This window comes from Mus musculus, chromosome 13 (genome assembly GCF_000001635.26).
Source record: "Mus musculus strain C57BL/6J chromosome 13, GRCm38.p6 C57BL/6J".
NCBI classification, from domain to species: Eukaryota; Metazoa; Chordata; class Mammalia; order Rodentia; family Muridae; genus Mus; species Mus musculus.
In genome coordinates, this window is record NC_000079.6 from 65441467 (window position 1) to 65463013 (window position 21547).

The window sequence follows — 21547 nt, forward strand, 5'->3', positions numbered from 1 at the left end:
AGAAGATCAAAGAACCAGCTCCTGGTTTGATTGATTCTTTGTTCAGTTCTTTTAGTTTCTACTTGATTGATTTCAGTCCTGAGTTTGATTATTTCCTGCTGTCTACTCCTCATGGGTGAATTTGCTTCCTTTTATTCTAGAGCTTTCAGGTGTGTTGTCAAGCTGCTAGTGTATGCTCTTTCCAGTTTCTTTTTGGCAGCACTCAGAGCTATGTGTTTTCCTCTTAGGACTGCTTTCATTGTGTCCCATAAATTTGGGTATACCCATTTTCATTAAACTCTAAAAAGTCTTTAATTCCTTTCTTTATTTCAGTCATAGTGGTGTACAACGTTCATGCCAGCGTTTGAAAAGCAGAGGCAGGCTATTACAGGATTGAGGCCTACAAAGTGTCTTCAAGACAGCCAGGGCTGTTTAAACTAAGAACCATGTATGAAAAGAATAAAAATAAATTTAAGAATGAAAGAAAGAGAGAGAGAAGAAGAAAAAAGAAAGAAAAGAAGAAAGAAAGAAAGAAAGAAGCAGCAGAAGAAAGAAAGAAGGAAAGAGAGAGAGAGGGAAGGAAGGAAGGAAGGAAGGAAGGAAGGAAGGAAGGAAGGAAGGAAGGAAGGAAGGAAGAAAGAAAGAAAGAAAGAAAGAAAGAAAGAAAGAAAAAAAGGAAGGAAGGAAGAAGAGAAAGAAAGAAAGAAGAGAAAGAAAGAAAGAAGAGAAAGAGAGAAAAGAAAAAAGAAAGAAAAACAAGCAGACTTAGGAGATAGTATTAGTTGATTGGAGATATAGTTTCTCTATGTATACAGGCAGGCACTGATATTGTTGTTCCTCCTATAGGGTTGCAGACCCCTTTAGCTCCTTGGGTAGTTTCTCTAGATCCTTCACTGGAGGAGGGGGTGTGTGTTTCATTCAATAGATGACTGTGGGCATCCACTTGTGTGCTTGCCAGGCACTGGCATAGCCTCACAAGAGACAGCTATAGCCAGGTTCTGTCAGCAAAATCTTGCTGGCATATGCAGTAGTGTCTGGGTTTGGTGGTTGTTTATGGGATGGATCCCCCGGTGGGGCAGTCTTTGTATGGTCCATCCTTCAGTCTCAGCTCCAAACTTTGTCTCTGTAACTCCTTCCATGGGTATTTTGTCACCGCCCTTTTCTTTTTGGACAGGGTTCCTCTGTATAGCCCTGGCTGTTCTGGAACTCACAATGTAGAACAGGCTGGCCTCAAAACTCAGAAATCCGCATGCCTCTGCCTCCCAAGTGCTGGGATTAAAGGCGTGCGCCACTACTGCCCTGCTTGTTTCCCCTTCTAAGAAGGAACAAACTATCTACACTTTGGTCTACTTTCTTCTTGAGTTTCATGTGTTTTGCAAACTGTATCTTGGGTATTCTATGCTTCTGGGCTAATATCCACTTATCAGTGAGTGCATATTATGTGTGTTCTTTTTGTGATTGGGTTACCTCACTCAGGATGATATCATCCAGATACCCAATTGCCTAAGAATTTCATAAATTCATTCTTTTAATAGCTGAGTAGTACTCCATTGTGTAAAAGTACCACATTTTTTGTATCCATTCCTGTATTGAGGGACATCTGGGTTCTTTCCACTTCTGGCTATTATAAATGAGGCTACAATGAAGATAGTTGCCAGGGACTCTGGTGGAGTCAGCTTGACAAAGCGAAAGCTGGGAAGCTGATTCATGAAGCAAAGAGTTTCAAGGAAACTCCCTTCCCGGGGGCTTGGCATTTTCTCCCTAATCTATATAAACCATAAAATTAATTTTCCATTCCCACATTAGTCTAGTGTATAGATCCACGTGCACTCTATATAGTATTACCTTATAGTAAATGCCTTTTAAGATTGTATTCTAACATAGCTAAAGCCTTTTTCCAGTGTTCTTAGATTCCAGATAGCAGCAAGGAGCTTAACCTATTCAGTTAACAATTAAGCACTTGCCATTTTACTCAGCTGTTTACAGATAGAGACTAAAAGCCTCACTGAGATAGAAATCTTTTACTACAGGCTACTTCCATGTCAAGTATAAGTTGATATACTACCCTGATAAGGGGAAACTCTCCAGACAAGATAAGTTTTATTAGACCTAAGAATTTAGAGCTCTGTGATAGCGCATTACTCTTAAGGCCTGTCAAGAGTTAACAACCCCCTGATGCTTTTAACATTAAAGTGTGAAATTCTTGCCTGGCATTAGGCTGATCCTAGGCAGGGCTTGTTATCCCTAATGTAAACATTTAACTAGTCCCTGTAAATTCCTTTCTGCTGTAACTGGTGAATTTCAGTGTATCTTGTCTTTTTGTGATTTGTATCCTCTGATAATTCGTTGTTATATAAGTCTGAAGCTCAACCAGAACAATACATTCAGATTCAACACATTTCTCCTGTAATCTGTCTGTCATTTTCATCCGGAATCTTTGTCCATCTGCCTAAGAAATCCCGTTCTTCACAGACCAGGGACCCAGATTGTCTGTGGCAGTTGGTGCCTTCGAACAGGGACAACTGGGCAGATTAGTCTTTTCTTTTCTTTTCTTTTTTTCTTTCTATTCTTTATTTTCTCAGGCAAAGATAGGACCTCGTCAACCGCGCTGCAGACGGGCTGATACGTATATCAGTTAAGAAACGAGTAAGTTTTTATCATGGGGCAGTCAAAATCAATAGGGAATATTAAAGCATGTGTAGATGCCTCACTGGCTGTAATGCAGGAATTAGCTTACGCCACAGCAAGGAAAGGGAAGAAATTCGGCGCTACGTGTGGAATTACATGTTTCGGTTGCAAGAAACCGGGGCACCTGAGAAAAGATTGTAAAAATCTCTCAGGAGACAAGAAGAGCATTCCTTTGGGTCCCTCCCAGTGTTGTGACAAGCACTGGAGAAGTGAATGTAAATCAAAGTCCCATAAGGATGGGACTCAGCTCACTAGAGAAGCTGGAAAGACAAAGAACTATAGAACTGCATGTTTCGGTTGTGAAAAACCGGGGCACCTGAGTAAGGATTGTAAAAATCCCTCGGGGAAACAAGAAGGGCCTTTCTCCAGGTCTCTGTCCAGGCTGCGGTGGAAACGTTGGGGGAATGATTGCAGATCTAAGTCCCATAAGGATGGGACTCTGCTCACTAAGAAGCAGGTAAGGCGAAAAACTAAAGGGGCAGTCTCTTAGCCCCGTTCAGAAACTGTGGAGCTCATTATAGGACACAGCTCCAGTTATAAGAAAAACTTCAAGTTGTGAATTCTGATACTTTAGGCTAAATTAAAAGTTATGGTTAAATTATGGTCAAAGTATAAAAAGAGACTTCTTCTTACTGTTACCTTATTTACAATTTCCCAATCCTACATTGTGCTAAAAATCCGTAGAAAAGGCTCTATTGAAAGTTAAGTAATCTCCTAAAACATACATAATTCATTCCATAAATGGTATTTTTGTTGGTTGCAGAAAATAGCATTTTTTGCAGGTGACTATAAAATATATGACTAAGTGTGGACTGATGATGGCTTCAAAAAGATTCAGTATGGTAAACTTTTAGGCTATTTGAGACATTTTAGTGTATAGAGATTGTGTGTTTTCTCAAAAATTTGCCCTCAGATTAAATAAATTAGAAGTTTGGATGCTTGCCAGAGCTGTTAGAAAATTTTGGATTTTAATCTTGATTTGACAACCTGTCTCTTACAAGCAGGAAAAGAAAGGAAGGGATAAAAGAAAATAGATTTTAGAATTCTCCCAGGGACAGAGAGAAATCGGGGGACGCCCTGTTTCATTCTCTCTGGCCCCTACAGGAGAAATTCTTTACCCCCTATATGTATTGTCTAATGTCAATTCATGTATATCTCTTTTGTTTCATTGTCTGAATGATTGTGTCGTTGTCTGAATGACTGTTTTATGTTTCATGTTGAAAAAATAAAACAAAAATAATGGGTAAAACTTTACCTGCTGATTCACTCTCAGTTTGCACAAAGGAGGCTGAAAAAGAGCCTTCACTATAGCCATAAATCAAGCACTGCAAGAGAGGCCCTACTAGAAACTGTTTTTAAAGAAAAGGAATCTGCAACCTCTTAGTTCTAAGGCAAATAAGCTGATAGTTGTTTTTTCCTAAAACTTTCTCTGCAAGTTTGTGATCATTGTGTTTAGCAAATAACAAATTGCTTTTTTATCTTACAAGTATAGCTATAAAAGGTAAAACTCTTTAATTGATCTAAATCTATAAGATTCATGTAGCCACTTCATTTGGTTTTTGATTGGTCTTAAAGGTATAAATATGATCTAACATGTCTTGGTCATAGAGAATTGGTTTATAAGTTATTTGGGTATAATTAAAAAGATGTAACACTGGTTACAAAGTTAACTTAGAAGTAGTAACTCAGAGATAGAGTCATTTTCAAACAAAAGCACCTGACATAAATCAGCCCAGAAAACTAGTCCTCTAAAGATACTTCTAAATTGAGATAACATTTTATGTAATTCTTATCCTAAAAGATAGACTTATAAAGATAAGATTTTAAAACAATGTCTCTTTAATGAAACATTAAAATTTAAACTGTCATACATTAATGAAAATTTCGTAACGTGGTAGTGATGTTTTTAGTATTGATTTTAAGGAGAATAAATTGTTTAAAATTGGGTCTTACTTACCAAAAGTTATAGATATGTTCTAATATTGCAACAAAAACTTAAAAATTCTGGTTAAAATTGCCAGTGTCCCATTGACTGCAGTTTGCAGTTTAATCAAAAGCTTAAGACTTTTAACTCACCCATAATTAAGATTATTACTAAAATAATCAACTTATAAGAGTGCTAATGCTGCTCACTTGGGACATTCAGCCATACAAAACAAAGTAAAATTAACTAGATATATTCATCTTTGTGCAGAAATTAGACCCTCACACAATCAGTTTGACTATGGCTGTGGCCTTGTAGGACCATAAAAGGTCATAAAAGAAAATGTTTAAGGTATAAGTCATCTTAAGAAAGATTGTCCAAAATCAGAGGCATGGACAAACAGTTAAATTGCTCCTTTAGAATCTGTCCTCATTGCAGGAGGGCAAGATGCTCAAATTAAAAAATATATACATTTGGGTTAATACAAAGCTTAAAGCAGCCTCAGAGAAGCTTGTGCAAAGTTTCTTGCGTTTTACAGACTGCGCCTAGAAAAGTTCTTGAAACTTCACCCTCCCTGCCTTCAGGGAGAATTTCTTTTAGCTAAACAACATTTTTTCTTTCCAGATCTACCCAGGTGTTGTTCATGATTAAGTCTAAACTCAAGATTTATAAAAAGTCAATCAGGCTATAAAACTTATAAAGGCATTACAAAATAACTTGCCTACTTCATGTAAAATTATTATAGATTTAAAAGTCTATTTTTTCCATTTATAAAGAGTTTACTTCTAGTGAACTGGTGACCATTAAAGGTTTTTTACCCCTAGGTATGGCTAACATAGTCTTATATTATGTAAGAAATTTTCATTGTCCAGGCTTCAATACAAGAAGCAAAAAAGTTTAAATCTTTCAGTATATATTGTTTCCTAAGTGGAAAGTATTTTATTAACTAATGTCTCTAAAGAGAAGTTTAAAGTTCTGGAAAATAGTTGTTGCTTCATAAGATTCAGAGGCAATGTCTTTTTTTAATATCTAGAGTTTTAGTTATATTGGAAAATTGGTACAAATTTGCTTCAAAATTTTATTTTCAAAAAGCTTCCAGGAGATGTTAATTGACTAAGACCTCACCTTAAATTCACCACAAGAGAACCTAAGCCTTTATTAGGTACTATCAAGTGAGATTCAAATTAACTGGAGAGAACTAAAAAGGCTTTAACAGAAAGTAGAGAAAACTTCTATAATATATTGATATCGATTGTAATTGATGGCAATCAAATATTAGCTACATATTCTAGTTATTGTTATTAAATGTGTCCACAGCTATTTTTTGACAAGAAAAAACATTAATGTAAAAATCATCTTTCTTCACCTCAAAGTTTTAACATCCTATTATATATAAGGCTGCTGTGGTACTAATTAAGAATTAAAAATTCTTTTTTCCAAACAGCTATTAGTTATTACAAAATATTGATATTTGACCTATTGCATACCATCATTTTAAATAAAATTAATATTCATCTTAAAAATAAGCTAATTGCTTATTATACATACTTTTGTAAATCCATACATACATGCATCCCATTTACTGTATTTAAAAACAACCTTTCTATGGAAAGAAAAATATATGTAAATTAGATCACATGTTTATTCTTTTGAGTTTCTGCCTACTTCAGCACAGATAATTAAATTATGTGCTGTAGATAGTGTTTTAAAATGTTAAAGATTGCCTGGTAAAAACCTCTTAAGGCAATGCCACGCTAGATTTCTATCCCAGGTAAATTATAGATCTTATAAAAAAAAAATAAATGCCATATAATCTCATTCTTTACATCATCAAAATAGTAATGCTTGAGATAATAATTTGGTATTTAAAATAAATAAATAAATTAATTAATTAATGTGCATGTCATATTGTAAAGATTTGATCTCAGTGTCCTCAGTTTCTACCTGTTACACACATTGGTATTAATTCTTGAGGACGTATACTTAATCAATTATTACAAATAGATACTTTTTAATTTTACAAAAATAAATCATGCACATGTGACTATTGATACCTTTTTAATCTTTCTACTTACAACTGCTCTAATAAAAATAGCAACTAAAAGTATAGTTGCCTATGTTGATTTTTTTACTTGGTGTTCCAAATCAATTAAAACTGGCTATTATAGCCAAGCATTTGAGATGTTTTATCAACAATTTAATGTTATCCATGTTACTGAGATTTTTATTATTCCCAAGGAAACAGTACTGTGGAACCTTAAATCTATATCTTTTAAAAATTTAGATGTCAAAAATCTCTCTAAGTGTCTATGGCACCCTACAATCAGACATACTCATGAGATAAAGGGATCCACTTATTGGCACATGGTATGATCCTGTTCAGATACTTAATATGGGGGAAAGGGGGCAATATTTCTGTTTTTTCCACAGAATGCTACAAGAGCGTGCTAGCTCCCAAAATGATTCATGTGACAGGCTGACCTGTGAGTTCCTGAGTGCCCTGACAGTGGTGACCAGAAAGCTGTATTGAGTGCACAGAGAAAAAAGAAATCAGTCACTCACAAGCAAAATAAAGAAACTCTTCCTATCTCCGCCATGGACTACAACAAGGAGAGCAGACCTGGTGTCAACTTGGAGACAACTAAAAGAGCTGACTCGTGAGGTGGAAGGACTGCTACAGAGTATTGGACAAGATTTCATCAGAGACTGTTTTTGGCCATTCAGGCCAACTCCCCTATAGCTGTAAAAGCTTGTGTACCTTACCTGTATGCTTATTGTTAGATAATTTTAAGAGTTAAGATCACCAATCTTAACAAGTCTTTTTATATACATTGTAATTCCTGTCAATTAACTAATTGTGTAGATCCTAATTTAAATAAGGAATCTACTGTTATGATTTTGTTAAAAAGATTCTGCTTATGTTTTACTGTCTGTAGAGTTAGGAAACGATCCTTGGTTTGAAAATTCAAGATTACAAGCTTTAAAAAGACTAAATGAACTTATTAGACCTAAGAGATTTGTAGCAGCTTTGATCCTGAAAATTACTGCTTTAATTGCTATTTTAACTTCCTTTACGTTATCCACCACAGCCTTAGTACAGCAACAACATACTGCTCACTTTGTTAATGACATGCATAAGAATATCTCTGTAGCTTTGTCAGAGCTGTATTTTATAGATACAACGCCACGACTAACTGGAAAAAGACAAAAACTCATTTACAGGGTATATGGAAAGATACTGATATTTCTCATGACTTAAAACAGTTAAAGGTAAAAATTTCAGATATTAGTAAAAGCCATCTGGACACTTGGAACATTGATGAATTGGCTAGAGATTTAAAGAACAACTTAAGTACATTAAACCCTCTGGATTGGGTTCAATATATTATCCTACTTGTTATTATTTTTGGCATTACTTTATTAGTAATCATTGTGTTTCCACTCATCTTTAGAGTGCTCCTGAGATCTGTAGCTACGACGAAGCGGGACATCCTGGAACTTCGGCTGAGAAATAAAGATAAATTATCAATTATTAAAAAAAAAAAGGGTGGAATGCCAGGGACTCTGGTGGAGTCAGCTTGACAAAGCGAAAGCTGGGAAGCTGATTCATGAAGCAAAGAGTTTCAAGGAAACTCCCTTCCCGGGGGCTTGGCATTTTCTCCCTAATCTATATAAACCATAAAATTAATTTTCCATTCCCACATTAGTCTAGTGTATAGATCCACGTGCACTCTATATAGTATTACCTTATAGTAAATGCCTTTTAAGATTGTATTCTAACATAGCTAAAGCCTTTTTCCAGTGTTCTTAGATTCCAGATAGCAGCAAGGAGCTTAACCTATTCAGTTAACAATTAAGCACTTGCCATTTTACTCAGCTGTTTACAGATAGAGACTAAAAGCCTCACTGAGATAGAAATCTTTTACTACAGGCTACTTCCATGTCAAGTATAAGTTGATATACTACCCTGATAAGGGGAAACTCTCCAGACAAGATAAGTTTTATTAGACCTAAGAATTTAGAGCTCTGTGATAGCGCATTACTCTTAAGGCCTGTCAAGAGTTAACAACCCCCTGATGCTTTTAACATTAAAGTGTGAAATTCTTGCCTGGCATTAGGCTGATCCTAGGCAGGGCTTGTTATCCCTAATGTAAACATTTAACTAGTCCCTGTAAATTCCTTTCTGCTGTAACTGGTGAATTTCAGTGTATCTTGTCTTTTTGTGATTTGTATCCTCTGATAATTCGTTGTTATATAAGTCTGAAGCTCAACCAGAACAATACATTCAGATTCAACACATTTCTCCTGTAATCTGTCTGTCATTTTCATCCGGAATCTTTGTCCATCTGCCTAAGAAATCCCGTTCTTCACAGACCAGGGACCCAGATTGTCTGTGGCAGATAGTGGAGCATGTGTCCTTATTACAAGTTGGAACAACTTCTGGGTATATGCCCAGGAGAGGTGTTGCTGGATCTTCAGGTAGTACTATGTCCAATTTTCTGAGGAACCACCAGACTGACTTCCAGAGTGGTTATACAAGCTTGCAATCCTCTTATTCTTTTGAATTTGATTTGCCAATGAATGTACAGTGCCCTTTTTTCTACCTGCTTTTGGAGTGTCAATAAAAGACTGGGCAAGAAGGCGAGAGAGCCTGAGAAGAGCAGGTGGAGAGCGAGTGAGTGAAGGAAGAATGCATGTGGAGTGTGTGTGTGTGTGTGTGTGTGTGTGTGTGTGTGTGTGTGTGTATGTGTGTGTGATGCGTATGAGGCATGTGTTGAGGCATGTGTGAGGCATGTGGTGTGTGCGTGTGTGTGTGTGAGGCTAGTGTGAGGCATGTAAGACATGTGTGAGGCGTGTGTGTGAGGCCTGTGAGGTATGTGTGTGAGGCGTGTGTGGTGTGTCTGTGAAGCTAGTGTGAGGCATGTGAGAGATGTGTGAGAGGCATGTGTGAGGCGTTGGAGGTATGTGTGTGTGTGTGAGGCTAGTGTGAGGCATGTGAAACATGTGTGAGACGTGTTTGTGAGGCTCGTGCGAGGAGCATGTGAGGCGTGTGTGTGAAAAGCACACAGGAGAAAGCAGAGAGCGCAGCCTTGAGCTGTGAGCAAGGCAGTGAGGAGTGCAGAGAGTGAGAGAGAAACTCTAAGCCTTGAAAAGCCGCCTGTCAGCTTGCATACAAAAAAAGCAGTCTGTGTCTGTTTATTACGTGCCTCCCAGATAGCCCCACTTCCAGGTGAGAACTCCGATCCCGAGCCGAGGCTAGACTCCTCCACTGTTCAGGATCACGAGTCTGGCTCCAGGTTAGAAATTCATTTCACAGCCTCTTAGAGATCCTCGGTCTTTGTTTTCTCTCTGTGGACACCGGAAGTCATTTATAAACCGAGGAAGAAACTTTATTTCCAGGTTTCCGCGAGACAGAGGTTGAACTTTATTAATTATCAACAACAATAATTAAAATAAAAGCTGTGACGCGGTTTCTGCTTCCGGCCTTCCACCACAGTTTGGCGCGGTGAATGGGGAGGAGTTTGGTGGGGGCTGCGGCGCTCACTCGCGGCTTCCCAGGAAACGTGGGTTTTCTTTCTCATCTCTTCTAAAGTTTAAGTAAAATCTTCATTTCTTCCAAAAAAGAAAAATACTTGAGACAGGACTTTAAACCCGCCTCCGGCGAGTGAGCATGCGCAGATTCCCTATCTGTTCCTGTCCCCTCAGGCGGCCATGACGCCAAAAGGTCAAATGTAAGAACTGAGAACAGGTAGCTTAGCGGTTAAGGGCACAAACGGTTCTCCCAAAGGTCATGAGTTTGAATTCCAGCAGGTGCTGTCATATTTTGTACCTTCTTTTGGTGGCTGGACAGATGACTCCGTGTCATAGAATCTGGCTCCCTCTTGTGGCCTTCAGGTGTAAAAGCAGGCAGTACTCTGTATACTTAATAAATAAATAAATCTTTAAAAGAAAGAAGAAAAGAAAATTCCTTATGGAAGTTTCTTATAGATTTGGGAGTGATGACTGGATGAGCGATCCTGCTTCCATTTCTCCTTCCAGGCGTCTTCAAGAGCTGAGGGTCTGCTCTCAGGGCCACTCAGAGGGAGACAGAGACGCTGCATTTATAGGATTGGAAGGGAAGCAAGGTCAGGAGCTGTAATGGGAAGAGCTCATCACTGGTGGGCAACCTTCCCGAGATGGGAACTGGAAGTAGCAGCGCCACACCAGCGCTGCCAGCACCTGCCGCAACTAGGATCATGGGGGTCCAGGTGCAGGGACAGAGCACTCATGTACGTTCGCGCGTGTGGCGGGGCGGGGGTCTGTGGGACAGGCAGGGAGGCGGGGCAGAACGGTGAGGGCGGCGACCCTGAGCGCTCAGCAGGATCCCAGCAAAAGGCATGGCCATTTGGAGAGCATAGGGGTCATGCGGGGTCACACCCATGTCTCTGTTTTCCCTCAGGTCTGTCCTGCCAGTGCCAGGGCTCTCCCCTCAACACCCTCCCACCTCTCTCTTCCCCCTGGGTCTTGGGTCACACAGCTGTCTTGGGGGCGGGGCGAGGGGGCAGGGCTGGAGGGTGGCCAGAGTTCACCCAAGGTCTCCTGAATGGCATGGTGATCCCAATCCCTGGCAGCTGTAACCAATAGCCACCTATGTGATCCCTTACCTATACTTGGACCCCAACTTTAGACCTGACCCTGACATCATATGTAAACCCCAACCTTTGACCCCATCATGACCTCTATATTGCTCTGTGACCAGGATGACACTCTCCTATAACCCTGACAAGACCCTGACACTATCCACCACACTCCAAACCAGCCTCTGCCCTGCCCACTAGGCACTCCAGGTTCTGACCCCTAGCCCCCACCACATGCATCAGTGATTCCCTGGTGACATTGGAATTCTGCCCCCCCCCCATGTCACATGGCTAGGCCCAGTCTTCCCGGGGAAGGAGGGGTGTCACTCACCACTCTGTGTCCCATCATCATCCCAAGGCCTTGCTAAGGTTGGGCGCTGCCTGGGGCGCAGAGGAGCAGCGCAGGGTTGGGGTGTCTTTGGGTCAGGAGTCACACGGTGGGGTGTCACTGTGGCACGTGGTAGTCATGGGTGACGGGATCAGGGCATGGGGGCTATTGGTGAAGGTTCAGCCTCAGTTTTAATTGACAGCTCAAGAATGGAGAGGTCATGAAAAAGAGTTGAGGCTTGGCGTGATGAGAGCCTATGAGAGGCTATTGGTGGGGCCTATTAGAAGCAGAAGACCCCACTTGTTAGAGATGCCAGTACCACGGTATGATCTCCAAGAATAGCAGCATCAGTGAAGTGGATCCACCTGAGCCTAGAGTGCTGCAAAGGGCAGAGCTGGAAACCTGAAACCAGCCCCTTGGAGGAGGCCAGAAGGTACTGCCTTTGAACAACCACCACTCCAAAATTTTAAAGCTCATTGTATCAGAGTCAAGGCTTGTAGTAAAACTCCTTCAGAGGGATCACCTGATAAAGTATCCATATAATGAACAATAGACACTGAAAGATTCAATGTCCTGACTTCTTGTATCGAAGCAGCAACAAAATTTTTTACATAATGGAAAGCTATTAGCCATTCCTTGGGGCGAAAGTTTCCAATGAAGTTGCTTCATGGGTACCTAAAAGGGAGTGAGGAAGGGGACATAATAAATGGGTGGGTAGAATCAGTTATGGGAAGAGACAAGAGAGAAGTACAGAGGATCAGGAAATATAAATACTTAGCACTAGAGGATGGGGAACTGGGGGTAGCCTCTAGAAAGTCCCAGATACCAGGGAAGTGAGAGGTTCCCAGGACCCAAGGGGAATGACATTAGCCAAAATATCCAACAAAGGGGAAATAGAACCTGTAGAGACCACTTCCAGTAGATAGGCACGGGCACCAGTTGAAGGATTGGGCCACCCATCCATATCAAAACTTTTAACCCAGAATCATTTCTGTCTAAAGACAGACAAGACCCTGTCAGAAGAGTTAGGGAAGGACTCAGAACTGAAGGGGATTGCAACCCCATAGGAAGAACAAATCAACCCACTGGACCACAAAGAGCATCCAGGGACTAAACCACCTACCAAAGAGTATACATGGAGAGATCCATGGCTCCAGCTCTATATGTAGCAGAGGATGGCTTCATCTGGCACCAGTGGGATGGGAGGCCCTTGGTCCTGTAGAGGCTTGATGCCCCAGTGTAGGGCGATTTTAGAGCAGTGTGAATCTGGAGTGGGTGGAGGCAAAGAGGAGAGGGGGATGGAATGGTGAGTGTGTGGAGGGGGAAGAGGGAAGGGGATTATCATTTGAATAGTAAACAAATAAAATGATTAATAAAAAGAAGAAAGATGTCTCCATTATATCAAATTAATATCTTTCTGATGACTACAACAGAACAGGAAGGTCATATAATGGTAATTGAGAGAAAATAGAAAAAAAAATGCAAAGTAAGGCAACTTTGGTAAGTGCAACAGTGGTGTATGTAATTCCAACTAAAATGTTAAATAAGACCAACTAAGGTGCATATGTAAAGAAAGCAGAAGATGGCATTTGACAGTAATCACTCCCTGGGACAGCGTTTTAATAATACTGTGTTATGTGATGAGCTTTTAATCTCCTTAGTCACTGCTATTTTAATTTCAGACTGATTTCTAGCTACTTAGCAGGAAACTTCAGGAATCTGTTAGGGAGAAAAACCTCACACGTGTGTTTTCCTTGCTCGATTAAGCATGGCCACGTTCTCTGTGACAATTATTTTTCTTTTCAAAGTTGCTATTGGTAGTTCAATCATAAATGTAAGTTTATAATCACAAAAGAGTTTCTTGTAAAACATACATGAAGGCAAGTCTGTTTAATCATTGATAATTTAGACGTGAACATTAATGTCTCATTTCTTCATCTGGTGGCCATTATGTTTTTAGAAAATGACTTCTACATACTGGGCGCCATCCTGCAGAACTTCATGAAGGTATGATGTCATCCTTAATGTCATAGAGCATTTTATTTGATTCATCACAGGAATGGAGCTGTACAATGTACATTGATGGTCTTCTCTCATTTTCTATTATTGAACATAGGTTGCCTCTCTCCTTACCCATCTCCTTCCAGATTTTCCTGCCCTGTGCCACACATTTGAATCCATACCCTTTTTTTCTTTTTGTTGTTATAGACTAAACATCAGAATTATTATTATTGTTATCATCATTTTTATTAATTATAAAAAACAAATAACTGGAATAAGACAAAATGAAAAATAAACAGATGAAAAGAAGATAAGGAAAAGTATAAGAAACCTATACACACAGACTCAAATTCACAAAAAGAATTTACATAAAAACGTAAACTATAAAACACAGTACACTTAAAAAGAAACTTTGGGATTAAAAACAAGAAACAAAACACAACAAAACAAATGAACACAGAAACCAAACAAATATAAAAGTCCTGGAAAAGCATTATGAGACAAAGAACCACCAACAATGTCTTTGAGTTTGTTTGGTGTTTCCCATCTGCTGCTGGGCATAAGGTTTGCCCTTAAGAGTAGTTTCAATACCCCGTGAATGTCCTACTATTGAGTACATCTCTTGAAAAAAGAGATTCTTGTAAATCATACCTGAAAGCAAGTCGTTTAGATCACTTTTAATATAAACAGGAACTTTAATGTCTCCTGCTTCATTCATCTTGTGACCACTATGTTTCTATAAAATGAATTCTACATATAGGATGCTATCTTCAGCAACTTCATGGGATAGATGCCCAGGTATAGTGTCATCCTCCATTTCATAGAGCATTTTATATCATAAAAAACAATTAATATTGCTTTTTTGTAAATGACTATCAACTGGATTGGAATGGTGATGTACTTCATTCCCCTCTGACTATTGAGAACCCATTTTCAACAGAACCATGCAGGCCCTGTGCATGCTGCCACATTCTCTGTAACTTCATATGTGCATCTATCTTTCATGTTTTAGAAGTCCTGTTTTCCATGGTGGGTGTTCTCAATCCCCTCTGGCACTGATATACTTCTACCTATACTGTCACCATATTTCCTGAGTCCTGATACAAGGGATTTTATGTAGACAGCCTATTTATGAATGTGTGTTCCAAAGTCTTTGACATTCTCAAAACTGACTGGCTAAGGGTGTTTGTATTTGTTTCTATCTATTACAGAAGGAAAGATCTCAGATGGTGGCTGATCAAGACCCTGATTTTTATCAATAGCAGAATGTCATTAAGAGTGATTTTACTGCTATGTGGCCTTTTAAAACATAAATATATGCAATTTTACACAGTCTTTACAATTTTTGTTTAAAAATATAAATGTATATGCAAATATGTGCACATTCAGTAAGAATTAATGAAATAAGAGGCCATGTGCATTTTAGGAGTGCAGGGAGTGGGACAAAGGGTGTTTTGGAGACAGCAAATATAAAAAAAGGAGCAATTGAATGACAATGTCAAAAATAAACTACCAAATAATATTTTAAAAATAACGCAGCAAACAGTATTTTGAGAGAAAAATGACACTGACCTTCAACGCCTGATGTAAAGAACAATGTGTATGTGTTTTCTGTGCATGTTTGTGTGTGTGATATTGAACTGAAATAATCTTTACTCATATTTTGATAAAATTTATGGTGAGACCCTTCATCTAGAGTGATTTATATGTCCATAGAATTCACTGACCTCACTGTGGTGAAGGTCTTGTGGGAGACATTTCCATTAGTGATTTTTCTCACATAATGAAACACAGTCATTTCATAATGAAACTGTCTTTTCACATACATTTACAAAGCCTTATATTGCAGGCACAATCTGAATCTCAATGTCCTTTTCATAGAATGTTCCCTTCTTTGTATGTTATCTGGTTTTCTTAACATCTCCCTAGTACACTGGAAAGCTATCCCAAAGTGCAGCGCTTCCGTGCTATCATATGCATTACTGTCAAGGTGCTTCTCACTCTGCTAACATTCATTCTTGTTTCTCTTTTCAAATCAGTGCCTTTTATTACATCAGGAATCTATGAGATTCCAAATCTCAACACAGGTAATTTACCATTTAGGTGATGTCTTAGATTCTGTTGCAGTAAAATCCACCATAGCCAAAGAAACATGTGAGAAAACTGTTTATTTACTTATGTACCTTGGGCACAGTATATTGAGTGAAGCCAAGGCTTTATACTCTACACAAAGGATAAACCGGATGAGAAAGAAATTAGGGAAACAACACCCTTCACAATAGGCACAAATAATATGAAATACCTTGGTGTGACTCTAACTAAGAAAGTGAAAGATCTGTATGATAAGAACTTCAAGTCTCTGAAGAAAGAAATCAAAGAAGATCTCAGAAGATGGAAAGATCTCCCATGCTCATGGATTGGCAGGATCCATATAGTAAAAATGGCTATCTTGCCAAAAGCAATCTACAGATTCAATGCAATCCCATCAAAATTCCAACTCAATTCTTCACCAAATTAGAAAGGGCAATTTACAAAATCATCTGGAATAACAAAAAAAATCTAGGATAGCAAAAGCTATTCCCAAAGAAAAAAGAAAGAACCTCTGGTGGAATCACCATGCCTGACCTCAAGCTGTACTACAGAGCAATTGTGATAAAACCTGCATGGTACTGGTACAACGACAGACAGGTAGACCAATGCAATATAATTGAAGACCCAGAAAGGAACCCAGGCACCTATGGTCACTTGATCTTTGACAAGGGAGCTAAAACCATGACAGCATATGCTGACGAGGATGTGGAGAAAGAGGAGCACTCCTCCTTTACTGGTAGGATTGCAAGCTTGTATAACCACTCTGGAAGTCAGTCTGGTGGTTCCTCAGAAAATTGGACATAGTACTACCTGAAGATCCAGCAACACCTCTCCTGGGCATATACCCAGAAGATGTTCCAACTTGTAATAAGGACACATGCTCCACTATTTTCATAGCAGCCTTACTTATAATAGCCAGAAGTGGAAAGAACCCAGATGTCCCTCAATACAGGAATGGATACAAAAAATGTGGTACTTTTACACAATGGAGTACTACTCAGCTATTAAAAGAATGAATTTATGAAATTCTTAGGCAATTGGGTATCTGGATGATATCATCCTGAGTGAGGTAACCCAATCACAAAACGAACACACATGATATGCACTCACTGATAAGTGGATATTAGCTCAGAAGCGTAGAATACCCAAGATACAGTTTGCAAAACACATGAAACTCAAGAAGAAAGTAGACCAAAGTGTAGATTCTTTGTTCCTTCTTAGAAGGGGAAACAAGCAGGGCAATGGTGGCGCACACCTTTAATCCCAGCACTTGAGAGGCAGAGGCAGGTGGATTTCTGAGTTTCGAGGCCATCTGGTCTACATTGTGAGTTCCAGGACAGCCAGGGCTATACAGAGGAACCCTGTCCAAAAAGAAAAGGGTGGGGACGGGGGCTGGTGAGATGGCTCAACAGGTAAGAGCACCTGACTGCTCTTCCAAAGGTCCGGAGTTCAAATCCCAGCAACCACATGATGGCTCACAACCATCTGTAACGAGATCTGACGCCCTCTTCTGGAGTGTCTGAAGACAGCTACAGTGTACTTATGTATAATAAATAAATAAATAAATAAATAAATAAATAAATAAATAAATAAATAAATAAAAAAGGGCGGGGACAAAATACCCATGGAAGGAGTTACAGAGACAAAGTTTGGAGCTGAGACTGAAGGATGGACCTAACAAAGACTGCCCCACTGGGGGATCCATCCCATAAACAACCACCAAACCCAGACACTACTGCATATGCCAGCAAGATTTTGCTGACAGGACCTGGCTATAGCTGTCTCTTGTGAGGCTATGCCAGTGCCTGGCAAGCACACAAGTGGATGCCCACAGTCATCTATTGAATGAAACACACGCCCCCTCCTCCAATGAAGGATCTAGAGAAACTACCCAAGGAGCTAAAGGGGTCTGCAACCCTATAGGAGGAACAACAATATCAACTAACCAGTAACCCCAGAGCTCATGTCTCTAGCTTCATATGTAGCAGAAGATGGCCTAGTTGACCATCAATGGGAGGAGAGGCCCTTTGTCTTGCAAAGATTATATGCCCTAGTACAGGGGAATGACAAGGCCAGGAAGCAGCAGTGGGTGGTTTGGGGAGCAGGGCTGAGGAGGGTATAGGGGACTTTCTCAGAGGAAACTAGGAAAGGGGATAGCATTTGAAATGTAAAGGAAGAAAATATCTAATAAATTTTTTTTAAAAAGAAAAAAAGAAGAAAGAATCCAACCCAAGGTTAATGATACACATGAAAACAGAGATAGTAAATAATAAGTAATAATAAATAGTAAATAATGTTGTATTAGCTGCAAAAAAGGGAAAGCACACACACACACACACACACACACACACACCTCAACACGACCACCAGCAGCAAAAACAATAACAACATACAAGGAGTTAGCCATCACTCCTCATTGATATTGATATCAATGACCTCAGTTCACCAATAAAACGACACAGGCGAACAGAATGGATGCTAACACATAATCTATCCTTCTATTGTATACAAATAATATAGCACAACATCAAGAATAGGCATTACTTCAAGGTAAAGGGTGGGAAAAAAGACATTCCAAGAAAATGGACCAAAGAAGCAAGCTGGTACAGCCATTTACAAATACAGCAAAATAGATTTTAACCAAAAAGTAACCAAAAGAATTGGAGAAAGACGCTATATATTCCTCAAAGGGGGAAAAAAAAAAACCACTTTAGGTACCCAGAACTCATATCAGGATCTGGTGGGCATGGTGGTCTTCCTGTAATTGCAGCCTAGGAAAGTAAAGACAGGTAATCCCCAAAGGAAGCTGATCAATAAAACAGGCAACTCTGGCCTGTTCTGGCTTTGACTAAGAGACCCTGACTCACTGAAGAAAGTACAAATGGGAGCAAGGATAATTCTTGACATCAACCTTAGGCCTCCACGTGCACATGAATCCATACCTATATATGCCCCCAAGTGCTCATATCTATGCAAACATGCACACCCATACACACATCTCACACACAATCACACAATCACACACACACACACACACACACACACACACACACACACACACACACACACAGGAGAAAGCTCTACTGTACCTTATGAATGACACCTGAGGTTATCCTCTGGCCTTCACATGTACATAACCTCAGCTGGGATACAGATAGTTAACATTCTTGAGGAAATAAGCAAGTATTGGACAGAGTAAGGAAGAAAGCACTGTTTTTCGTATGTTCCCTGGTGGTATACTTAATATTTAGCTGTTTCTAACAAATTATTTCAAATGCTATTTTCTGGTTAGCTCATTACTGTGAGGAAATACAAGAGAAAAATAACTTAGTGGAAGCAAGCATTGGTCTTGGAGGATTTCACCTGTGGTTAGTTGTCTTCATTGGTCATGAGGCAGAATAGCCTTGCAGGATCACGTTGGTGGAGCAAAACAGCTCACCTCGAGATTATCAGAGAGAGAAGTGATCAGGGTCCCAATGTCTACTCTGAGGGCGTGTTTCCAGTGACTTCTCTTTCTCTTTCTACATCCTAAAAATTCCACCACCACCCACTAGTACCACTGTCTGGCAACCAAGCATTTTGCAAATGGCCTTTGGGAGGCATTTGCTATGATGCTAACAAATATCTAAAAATGTGAGAAACAAGAGTATATGTTTGAGATACTCTAGAGACCTTGAGAGTGCTGCTCGTGTCCACTGCATACATAAGAAGCTTGTCCCAATCGATGAGCCCAGAGCAAAAGTCACACTTTGCCTATCACATACCAAGGACATACATCCCATCATCCCAGGTGAGAAAATGCCTGTCTATCAATCTGAACTCAAGGATTCTGACTCTGGCAGTTCTATGCTTTTTTTTTTCCCATCACCCTGCTCAAGCTTGTCTTTTCAGTGGGAACCTTCTATGAGCACCCACCTATGCTGAGATCCCTGGGCAGAAGGGATCTAAAACATCTCACCCCCGACACAGGATAGAATACTCACTCTTTACCTGTCATGCAGAAAAACGCTAGTCACAGGTAGAAGAACTGAGCAAGATGATTCTACCCTGCTAAACAAGAGAGAAGAAAGAAAAAAATGGGGAGGGAGACAAGGACTAACTGATAAAGGCTAACTAGATCACGTTTTTAATATATTTGAAAATCACATTTATTTGTCTGTGTGTGTGTGTCTGTGTGTGTAGAGTGAGAGAGAGTTTCTGTACTTTATTTTTCCTAAACCTAATGTATCCTGCAAGCAATGTTTTTCAACCTATACTGAATTTGTCACCTGATGATGTGTACCCACCCCTTTGCCTTGCTAAACTCCTGAACCCTGTGGTGACCCCCATTCCATATGAAGTATTCCTGCACTTATCTAAGACTTAGGCAGCCTTGAGGCCTGAGTCCCCTATTCTTCTGTTCAGGTGCTAACAGCCAACTATCTCAACAGCTGTTTTCTATCAACCCTAACCCACCCCCATAAAGGGGACCTCAAAAGCCAGTAAGGGGCTGTTCTTTGAAACTCCAACTTAGCAGGAGGCAATCAGTTGTCTGGTCAGTTCCTTGGGCACAGCTTGCATTTAAGCAGAAAGTTATGAGAATGTTTTTTTCCTCAGGTCTGACAGTACTCTACTCCCAGAGCTATCTCATTGGCCACATATCCTGTATGGCTGGTTGGTTGGTTGGCTGGTTTGGTTGGAGACAGGGCCTCCATATGCAGCTGTGGAACATACTATGTAACCAAGCTGGGCTTCAAACTCACAGAGATCTGCTTGCCCCTATCTCCCAAGCAATGGAATTAGAGGTTTGTGCCACCATGCCTGGCTTTCACTGGATCCTAATTTTCTTTTATTTTAAGTAAATTATTTATTTATTTACATTCCAAATGTTGCCCCCCTTTCTGGTTCCCTCCCCAAGTTCTTCACCCCATCCCTCCTGGGTCCTTTTTTTTTTTTTTTAAGATTTATTTATTGCTATATGTAAGTTCACTGTAGCTGTCTTCAGACACACCAGATGAGGTCGTCAGATCTCACTATGTATGGTTTTGAGCCACCATGTGGTTGCTGGGACTTGAACTCAGAATCTTCGGGAGAGCAGTCAGGTCTCTTAACCGCTGAGCCATCTCTCCAGCCCTGGGTCCTATTTTTTAAAGGTGAATTCTATGATATATGAATTCTACATCAATGAAATAGTTTCAATTATAAAGGCTTTACATGCTGTCTTAGTCAGGGTTTCTATTCCTGCACAAACATCATGACCAAGAAGCAAGTTGGGGAGGAAAGGGTTTATTCGGCTTACACTTCCATACTGCTGTTCATCACCAAAGGAAGTCAGGACTGGAACTCAAGCAGGTCATGAAGCAGGAGCTGATGCAGAGGCCATGGAGGGATGTTCTTTACTGGCTTGCCTCACCTGGCTTGCTCAGCCTGCTTTCTTATAGAACCAAGACTACCAGCCCAGAGTTGACACCACCCACAAGGGGCCTTTCCCCCTTGATCACTAATTGAGAAAATGCCTTACAGTTGGATCTCATGGAGGCATTTCCTCAACTGAAGCTCCTTTCTCTGTGATAACTCCAGCTGTGTCAAGTTGACACAAAACTAGCCAGTACACATGCCAATATGGAAATGCCTTGAGGATGTTATTATTTGACTAAAAATCAATATGCGACTCAACATTTGTATCTAATCTAAATATAAAAGGATCAAGTCCTGGGTTCTATAAGAAAGCAGACTGAAAAAGCCAAAGAATTCGCTGCAGTGAACCAGGCTCCTCCACCACCTCTGCATCAGCTGCTGCCTCCAGCTTCCTGCCCTACTTGAGTTCCTGCCCTCACTGCTTTTGATGGTGAACTCTTTTAAGGAACTTTAATGAAATAAACCCTTTCTTCTCCAAGGTGCTTTTGGTCATGGTGTTTCTTCACAGCAATAGTAACTCTA

At 39.9% G+C, this 21547-nt stretch overlaps 1 long non-coding RNA gene across 1 annotated transcript in view; it reads left to right on the forward strand.

The window, feature by feature from the left end:
- Nucleotides 1–20296, forward strand: part of Gm40985 — a 46494-nt gene extending 26198 nt beyond the window's left edge. Inside the window, exons 2-3 of the long non-coding RNA XR_003950552.1 lie at nucleotides 13497–13543; nucleotides 20225–20296. This is a non-coding gene — a long non-coding RNA (predicted gene, 40985). The remainder of the gene's footprint in view (nucleotides 1–13496; nucleotides 13544–20224) is intronic.
- The last annotated feature ends 1251 nt before the right edge of the window (nucleotides 20297–21547 follow it).